The following is a 10,591-nucleotide window of genomic DNA, read 5'->3' on the forward strand; positions in this document are numbered from 1 at the left end:
TATATAATGTGCTAACAAATAAAATCGAGTACATCTGTCCCAAAGAGGCAAACAAATCACAAAACATGTGCAAAATAATTGGTATGAGTAAAGAATTGTCCAAAGTCACTCATGATAAAAATCTGCAAGAAAAGCGCTCAATAGATTTCCAAAGTCTTCACGTTTCATCTATGGAGATCACCCAATCGTGTATAAACCACCACCAGTAATAGAGGGGGGCTTACCAGATGATGTAGGCTCAAATCGGCACACGCCTAATGGGCCAACAAAAGCATGAAAAGCCAAAGCTGACCGCCTCAACGTCTCCAATTATCGTGTAGACAACCAATGGTAACCGTCTCCACTCCTCCAGTATGTATACGTGCGGATGGAGTCAAGATGAGTGGACACTCGATAGGACCAACAATAGAATCATCTCTGGACCATCTCCATAGTAACTCAAAATAAAGAGGAACTCCACATAGTGTAAAAACGTCCCAATAAAATATTTATTAAAATTGGATACACTTACAAAATAGAAGAACAACAAGCGCTTGTATCAAAGAACATCAGAAGATCATGGGTATCGCAGTGGCATCAAGGTTAGAACCTAACATGTTTCGTCTCCCTAGACATCATCTGGGGTCAATTTGTATGCAATCAGCCAGACCCTGCACTACGTAGTTGAAGGTAAAACTAAAGGAAATCTAACAACAAAAGTTGAATAGTGTGTATCTAGCTAAAGTGTGCTCCTAGGGAATGTTTTCTAACTGTGTGGGGGATGGACTGATTGAAGAAAGAGAGAGATCTGTGTTCCTGATTAGTAGGAACACACGATATCTCCCTTCCTGTCTGACAGAACAGCCGTCTGCCTTGTTTACAAAGAAGGTACTTATTGCAGGCTGACAACACTGTATCCAAATACTTTGGTCAATATCCTTTAATCACCTTTAAGGGATCCAAATCCTTAAAGGATCAGTTGGCGCATAGTCACCATATTCACAAAAAGGAAGGTCATTCAATAAAAAATAGGGAACTGCACCTTGCGGTAGGTGCAACTATTGCCCTTTTCTTTCCAATTCCACCACAGTCGGTTTGCCCAATGGGCGTGTGTACACCCCACAGTTTTACGCTGATTGCCAAACTGTGGGTGTTGTATACCTCATGCAATGTGATTGTGGTGTTTTTTATATTGGAAAGACCAAACCGGGCTTTTTTCGACGTATTTGAGATCATGTGTCACTCATTTCCAAAAAACGACTAGAAAAACCAGTCATCATGTGGGATTGTATCATAATTTTGATTTATCCTTCATTCATTTCTTTGCCCTAGAACATGCAGCGATTCATGAAAGGGGAGGGGAAGTTGACCGCAATCTGAAATAAAATTGATTTTTTCCTTACAAGCAACAAAACCTCCAGGGCTAAATTAATCTATAAGCTTCAAACCCTATTTATAATCTCTTTTCAGCCATAATATTCCACTCTTAGCTCCGCCCTCTTTAGCAATACACAGAATTTAAATGAATGATGTTTGCGGTAGTATATTATTACGTATTTGGATTTTTGTTAACCAGTTGCCGACCGCCCACCGCAAATATACTGCGGCAGGGCGGCTCGGCTGCGCAAAATATACTTATATCTATGTGATTTCGTGCACACGGTCTCAGCGGTGCGTGCATGCTGCCAGGGGCCACGCTCCCACTGTGATTAGCCGCGCTCCAGCAGCAATCGCCGCTAGCCTCCCGCAATCCTCAGAGAAACTGACAGAAGACCGCCTGCTTATGTAAACAAAGCAGGCAAGTTTTCTGTCACACAGGCAGAGAGAGATCAGGAGTTTCAGCTCAGCTTAAATCACTCTCTGTGCCTGTCACAGAGCCCTTCCCCCCCACAGTCAGTAAGCATTGTTAGACATACATTAACCCCCAGTGTTAACCCCTTCCCTGCCAGTGTCATTTATACAATAATAGTGCATATTATTTAGCACTGATTACTGTAGTAATGTCACTGGTCCCCAAAAAGTGTCAAAAATGTCACTTAGGGGTCTCATCTGTACGCCGCAATGTCGCAGTCCTGCTAAAAATCGCTGATCGCCGCCATTACCAATAAAAAAAAAACAAAAATAAAGTCCAAAAATCTATACCGTAGTTTGTAAACGATATAACTTTTGCGCAAACCAACTAAAATACGCTTTTTGGGATTTTTTTTTTTTACCAAAAATATGTAGCAGAATACAAATTGGCTTAAACTGATAAAAAAAATGATTTTTTAAACTTTTTTATTGGGAATGTGTTATAGCAGAAAGTAAAAAATATTGTGTTTTTTTTTCAACATTTTAGCTCTTTTTTTTGTTTATAGTGCAAAATCTAAAAACCGCACAGGTGATCAAATACCACCAATAGAAAGCTCTATCTGTGGGAAAAAAAGGACATCAATTGTATTTGGGTACAGTGTCGCACGACCGCGCAATTTTTCCCTAAAGTAACACAGTGCCGAATCGCAAAAAATGGCCTGGTCATTAATGGGGTAAAAACTTCCGGAGCTGAAATGGCTAATAGGGATTATTGAAGAGCATCCTGAGTCACCCAGAAAAAAAAAAAGTTCCTTTGGGTGCCGGTTTCTACTTGAATTAGTATATATTTTTGGCTTTTTTGTGTTCTCTTTTCTTCCCTTCTGTGGAATTTAGGTGTTTTCCAGCTCTTTAGATTTTTCCCACCTTTTCAGGGTCTTAGTGATGGAGGTTGAATACTTTAGTTAACCGTACAGACGCCCAGGCTCCCAATAGGGGGTGATCAACTCAGGTCCGATTCACCTGGGTGGTCTCCAATCTTGGGCACATATTTAGGATTCCTCTCCTTATATTTCTCCCTATTCTGTCCCTGCTATATATAATATATCTGCCACTTAATATTTAAAACAATTTGCTATTTCCCTCCTTTTTTTTTCTTTATTAAATTTCACTTTTATTTTAGTTTTTTGTCACTTTTTGGTAATGATCTATTTTGAAATAACTATATAAGTATTCCATTAAGTGATCTGCAGATAACTCCTTACAGGCTTGTTTGGCAGAGCAATATATTGAGCTATTTTTTATCTGTCCACTAGATGGCTGTATAATAATGGGGCTGCATTGATAATGTGCTTCCTGATAATAATAGAGACAGCCTTGTTGGTTCTCATATCCAGGAGTGGACTGCACATGCGTCCTCTCCATGGGCGGGGATCCAGGGTAGTGGGAGTGGCATCCATCTTGGAGTCCGTGCCGCACTGTGATATCATTACGTCAGGCGCGACGGGAGGGGTATATCAGAAAGCGGGCATCTAGCAGCGATCAGTGTTGGCGGGGAGCCGCGGGATGCTGATCGTAATAGAGGAAAAAGTAAAGACTCAAGAAGGTGAGATATCATAACTCTGGGGATAATCTCCCCCTTGGATTGGCAGAGAGATATGCCCTTACACTTCTTTCTTTACTTCTTGCTTTAGTACACTGCTGCTAGAGTTGTATAAAGTACTCGAAACCCATAATTGAGTAAAAGTACAAGTGCTCGATCAAAAAGTGACTTGAGTAGAAGTGGAAGTGCTCAATCAAAAAGTGACTTGAATAGAAGTACTAAAGTATTCAACATTTTTTATACTTAAGTATTGCAAGTCGTTTTTTTTAAAAATCTTGCTACTCAAGTACCGAAAGTAAAAGTACCAGTAGTTTTGAAAAAAAATTGCTACTCAAGTACTGAAAGTAAAAGTACAAGTACTGTGTTATGTAGTTATTAAAGAAAGAAGTCAAAAGTTTGAACATCATATTGTTTTTTATTATTTCAAATGCAGCTTTTATTTATACATACAGTAGCATTTATTTTCGTATGCGCTGATAATACACATGTTTTGAGCTTCATGAAACCTGCCATCTACTGTTCTGGCAGTGGTAATTTTTATAATAGTAACGAGTAACTATGCAGCACAAAAAAAAAATATTGGAGTAGAAGTATTGAAATCATCGAAAAAATGTAGTGAAGTAAAAGTGGAAGTAGGAGAAAAAAATTCGACTCTAGGAAAGTACAGATAACGCCTTTTGGTACTTAAGTACAGTAGTGAAGTAGTTCTACTTAGTTACTATACATCTCTGACTGCTGCCAATTGTATTTTTTCAGCTATCATTGGTTTGTGTGGTGGGAGAGGATCTCTACTGAATGGTGATCATCCACCCAGCTGGGAACTATTATGCTGCAATATAATTTGAATTAAAGAATCAGGTATTGATAATTCCATTTATAATCCTCTTTGAAGCATTTAAATGTTGTGTAAACATACACTCCCAATTTATATATTTAAGCCTGTTTTTATTATGTTTTCAGTTTCTTTTTGCTCTTTTTGATTGCCTCTCCTGCAGTTGACTGCATTATCGGCTATCACCCGTGGGCCTCTAGGTTGGGATATTACCGTTTCCCTCCCTGCTTTTTTACACAAGCTGGACACTATATTTATTTTGCAATCCAATTCTCTTTGGTAAGATGCTCTTGAATAATCTCTATCTATATGCCCAATTGTAATATGTAGTTGTTAATATTCATGTTGAAATTTATGGATTTTTCATGCTTTTACAATATTGAACAATTATTGATATTAGTGTATTATTGTTTATCCATATACCTTTGTCTATATCGATTAACTCAACCTTTTTTGATCTTTTATTTATCTGTATACTTTACCTTGTTTCCTTTTTTGATTTATCTGTCTAGAGGTAGCAAAATATATCCCCTGAAGAAGCCAAATCAATGGTGAAACATGTCGGGATTGCTACACTGCAATTTTCCATCGCAATGAATGTACTCAATGGATACTGAACATAGATTGGTCCTATGTTTTTAATATGTGTTAATTTAAATGTTACATTACATAGTTACATAGTAGGTGAGGTTGAATAAAGACAATAGTCCATCCAGTTCAACCTGTGTAGGTGTGTGTGGCTGTAATCATCTCACATAGCCCTTAATGTCCTGATCCTTGAGATGTACGTCTAAGAGTCTTTTGAAAGCCACCATACTTCCAGAAGAAACCACCTCTTGTGGTAGAGAATTCCACAATCTTGTAGCCCTAACAGTGAAGAACCCCCCACGTTGCCTGAGGTTAAAACGCTTCTCCTCTAATCGCATTGTATGCCCTCTTGTCCTCATGGAATCCCTTCGAATGAACAGCTTTTTTTCTAAGCTGAGATCCCCATTGAGATATTTATAAATTGCTATCATGTCCCCCCTCAGGCGTCTCCTCTCCAGGGAGAATAAATCGAGCGATTGCAGCCGCTCCTCATAGTTAAGGTCCTCCAATCCCCTAATCAGTTTAGTTGCCCTTCTCTGGACTCTCTCCAACTCCAACACATCCCTCCTGAGGACTGGCGACCAGAACTGGACAGAATACTCCAGATGTGGTCGGACCGGAGTTTTATAAAGTGGAAGGATTATAGTCTTATCTCTGGAATACATCCATTTCTTTATGCATGCTAATATTCTGCTGGCTTGGGCAGCTGCCGCTTGACATTGCATGCTATTGCCTAATCTATCATCAACCAAGACTCCCAGATCCTTCTCCATTTTTGATTCCCCCAAGGGTTCCCCTCCTAATGTGTATTGTGTTTTTATGTTTTTAGTCCCCAAGTGCAAAACCTTACACTTCTCCACATTAAACCTTTTACTTTAATTTAAAAATGTGTTTTTTAAATATAATAAATAAATAAATTAAATAAAGTCCCACATAGCCCATATTATCTATGTAACCAGGGATGGAGGCACCTTGCCTACAGGCTGGTACTTCATTTAAAGTCCCACCGTGCGATTTTTGGTGGATGCAGTCTAATTTGACCCCAGTTTTTTCATATACAGGGATGGAGACCATAGCATGACCTGCTTGTCTCATGTAAAGTCACAAATATTTTATGAAATTAGGGATGGAGGCGCTGAGCTATACAGGCAAATTGCCTCATATAAAGTCCCAATCTGTGTTTTACACTGCATCCACCAAGGAGTTGGAGGTGTATGCTTCTCAGCTGGTCGTTTTCCGTTTGTACCATCTTAACAACATTGCTAATAGAGTTTTGAGATACTAGACCAGTCATGGATGGAGGTGGGTTGGGGGAAGTTTGGGCTGCTCCCTCCCACCTGCCTCCTATCCACCCATTAGCAGCCATGTGCTCCCAGAGTGGAGACACTCAAATTTAAAAGTGTTAGGACTGCAGATAAAACAGGGTGCCCTGCAGCTTACACATGCGTTTGCAAATGTGTGTCAACTAAACCCCTGTTCTTTATTTATATCATGAGACAGGTCTACTTGGTTGGTGGCAGACTGGAGGGTGAGTACATCAGACTGGGGGATGGCTGGCTTCCATGCACCTCTCTTAATCCTTTTCAATTTGTTTTTTTCGATACAGGGATGGAGACGCTGGGCATACCTGCTGGTGTCTCACTTAAAGTCCCACATAGCCCATATTGTCGAGGTAGCAAAATATATCCTCTGAAGAAGCCAAATCAATGGTGAAACATGTCGGGATTGCTACACTGCAATTTTCCATCGCAATGAATGTACTCGATGGATACTGAACATAGATTGGTCCTATGTTTTTAATATGTGTTTGTTTAAATGTGTTTTTTAAATATAGAAATAAAATCATTTAATTTTATTATGTTTTGCCTAGAGTTAATGGCACCTTAAAAATTCCAGCTCTCATTTGCTGTGAGAGAGGTCCTTTTTGTACTGTGATCTGCAGCGCTTTTTAAAGTCCACAGATATTAAAGCGGAAAACAGTTCACATGAAGTCCACACACATAAATGGATAGGAAATCAGGTGTTAACGTAATTCCAATAAAACTGTGAATCCAGAAGCCACCACCAACAAACACCAGGTGTTCAAGCCTCTTACCGGATCTGACAGACCCCCATTACAGAGGTCAGTCTAGCGTGCCCAATAAACCTCCTCTCACGTAGAGTCAGCCTCAGGTCCCAAAATTCTCTTATCATGCAGCCCGGTAAATGCACTTAGCAGACCTCAGATTGGTACTCCATAGCTTCATCCTATCCTGTGCATCTCCAGAGCCAAGAGTCGTGTGCCTGGGAAGATCAGCCCAGTGCCCTAATCCAGCAGCAGTAGCAGAGTGAAAGGCTAGGACAGAAACCTTTCTTACATCTAGCACACATACTAGAGCAGGCATGTCCAACCTGCGGCCCGGGGGCCGCATGCGGCCCGGAACCGCAGGAAATGCGGCCCACTGCCCCCTGACAATTTTTTTTTTTTTTGCTGGGGAGGAAGGAAGTTGAGTCGGGGGCACAGCCACAGAGGCTGCCTTGGAGGGGATCATCCACTAGTTGTGTTAAATTAGTGCTGGGGGGGGCATGGCAGCACAGGGGGTGTTTTATTACTTATATACCTTAACTAATAGTATATATTTTATATGCGGCCCGAGAAAATTTCTCTACACTCAATGTGGCCCAGAGAAGCCAAAAGGTTGGACACCCATGTACTAGAGGGTGCTACAGATAGAATCGAAAGTTTCAAACCAGACAGTCCTCTTCCTGTCATGCACCAGGTCTGAGATTTACACTCTATCACGGGTAAAACAGTCCTTTTACCGTACCCAGACTTTTAAGTTTGAGTCTAATGTTGATGACTGTTAACTATAGCTTATAACCATTTCACTTTATCTGTATGAAAATTATACTATATCATGTTGTATTGCACCTGTCTTGCTGTTGTGTTTTACTCTGAACTCTGTTTTGCTTAATGCTGTGGGGTTGGGATGGTCATCGTCTAAGAGGGGAGGATTGAAAGTATTTGTTGTATTTTAGAAAGGTGCTGCCCTGGATGGGAGGGTCTGTTCCTGGGTAGTTATAGGGACTAGGGAATTAGAAGCAATGACTGTTGTTGTAAAATACTTTGGAAGGTTGTTATTTGGACTTTGTGTTTTTTGGATGTTGTATTGCGGTTAGCGTCTAAGGGGGAGGAATGAAAGTGTGTTGTATTTTAGATAGTTAGGTGCTGCCCAAGGTGGAAGGGTTAGAATTAGCTCTGTTCCTGGGTTCTTGGTTTTGGCGGCATGCTTGGATCCAACCCACTGGTCCTGTGCCTATAAGAAGGGACAGCGGTCCGGAACTTGAGCGCAGTCCGCGGCCTGAGTCCGGAACCCTGGAGAGTCTGTGTCTCTCAGTGTCGATGTAAGAGCTGAAGAGTCCTGCCACACGTCGAACTGGTGAAAGATGCCACTTTCTGGAACCTGCCTTCAATGGACCGACACAGGACACAGAATCTACTTCTGCAGGTGTGCTGAGGCAGCACACAGCCTAGGTAAGTGCAGGGACTAGAGAATTAGGAACAATGACTGTTGTTGGAAAATACTTTGGAAGTTCATGTTGTTCTCTGGACTTTGTGTTCTTTGGACTTCGTATTACTCTGCACTTTATTCAAGTAAAGTGTTTAAACGAGCAACAGAAGGTACAGTCAGCCTGTCGTTAGTGTGTACCTGTTATAGGGGGAACTGCCTCTAGCTTCGAGGGAGATATTGTTGGCATTTCCTACACTGCAGTTCATCTCCCATAGCAACTAGAACGGACTTGCCTTGCAGAGGTCCCCATCCTGTACAATGGTAGGGAAGTTCAAGAGTTACAGTAAAAATAATTTTGGAGCCTGTGCTAAGCACACTGCGGGGTTCCGTTCTGCTGCTGGGATCAGTAGTGGAAACGCTGGACAGGTGAAGATGTACATTAACACAGGGACCTAAGAGCAATTGGAGAACAATTATTGTGTACACAGTGTATTGGTCACCTCTAATGACAGAAGGCCTGCCTTAAGATTGAGTATTCCCCCATGGCAGCCTCGGCCTTGTCCTATGGCATTGATAAAATGGCACTAAAATTAAAGATAACCCATGTAGCACCCTCTTGTGTGTGCTAGCTGTTAGTGAAAGTTTGTAAGTGAAGGAAAATTTGGTTTGGCCCAGGACCAAGCCATGAGCTGGGAATCTGGGTCAGGGTTCAATGACTCAGGGCTGGATGACTCATCCTGACAGCTCTTCTGGTGCACCCCCCTGGTCTAGAAGGTTGTAGAAACTTCTAGAGCTGGTGGTTGGAGGTGAGGAGGGGCTTTTTGGAATATGAGGGCCTCAGCCAATCCCCAGTAAATCGGCTGACAGTGGGCAAATTCCGCTCATAAATAGGCATGAGCCATGCCAGCAGAGGCAGTCGGGTGGACGATGGAGTGCTAAGGAGGCTGTTGGTGGCCTTCAAGGGTGCTCCTTACTCTAGGGGGGTAACCTAGTGCCGGGGCTCGGGTGTGGGGAGGACCCTACCACAACACAGGGAGGTGTAACGCTCCTGCGTTTTATGTATGATGTGGATTTACAGCTGCAGAAATATACCACTTCAGTAGTCATGTAGAGAAACGCTGAGACACCAATCCCAACTCCCCAAGACTCGTCATGTGTGGATGATCTCAATTCAGCATACAAATATACACACTCAATAAGAAGTTCCTGGAGTGATCTATGTATATAGTAGTACAGAGGTGATAGGCTGAAGAGACAGGTTGAGTAGAGACGATAGGTGACAGACACTTGAGAGGAATGTTCTTGAGAATGAGATAGTAACAGGTGGGATGCAGATAGGTTAGCAATCATGTATGGTAGTAGATGATAGGATAGCAGATGACATACAGGAGAGACTAACCCAGTGCAAGAGCAGATGATAGTAGGCTCAAGAGCTAGCAATCTAGATAGTGCAGATGTAGTAACAGTCCTTAGTATGCAGAGCTAGACAGTGTAAGCTTTAGTATGAAGGTTATTGAGGTTTCCCCTGTGGGGTACTTATCACTAGTAGCAATGTAGCAGAGGAGAGGTTCGACAAGAGCGGATGATCCGGTAGCGGGATACAGGGATCAGCGCAGCGTGGTTCCGACAGCGAGGTATGCTTGCAAGCATGAGAGCTTCAAGACAGGTTAGCATCAAGGCACATCTAGGCACACAGCAGGTTGAACGAACACATGTGAGTGAAAGCTGGTGATTTAAATAGCTGTTCAGTCCGGCGCCTCATGATGATGTCAGCACTCTTAAAGGGAAACACACCTATATGTGCTTCATCTATCTAGGTAGATGGAACGCACCCGGAAATGATGTGATAGGAGGCACTGAGAGTGCCAGAACCTTACAGTACCCCCCCCCCCCCCCCGTAAGGCCGGCTCCGGAAGGCCTCTAAGGCTGGTTGTCGATATAAGAATCGGAAAAAGCTGGTTGCCGATGTGAGAATCGGAAAAGACTGGTTGCCGATATGAGAATCGGATAACACTGGTTGCCGATACAAGAATCGGATAATACTGGTTGCCGATACGAGAATCGGATAAGACTGGTTGCCGATACGAGAATCGGATAAGACTGGTTGCCGATACGAGAATCGGATAATACTGGTTGCCGATACGAGAATCGGATAAGACTGGTTGCCGATACGAGAATCGGATAAGACTGGTTGCCGATACGAGAATCGGAACAGGTTGGTAACCGATGTGAGAATCGGATTAGGTTGGTAACCGATGCGAGAATCGGATCACTTGTTGCTGATACGAGAATCGGATCAGGTTGGTAACC

This window comes from Pelophylax lessonae, assembly GCF_965119305.1.
Source record: "Pelophylax lessonae genome assembly, chromosome: 13".
Classification (NCBI taxonomy): Eukaryota; Metazoa; Chordata; class Amphibia; order Anura; family Ranidae; genus Pelophylax; species Pelophylax lessonae.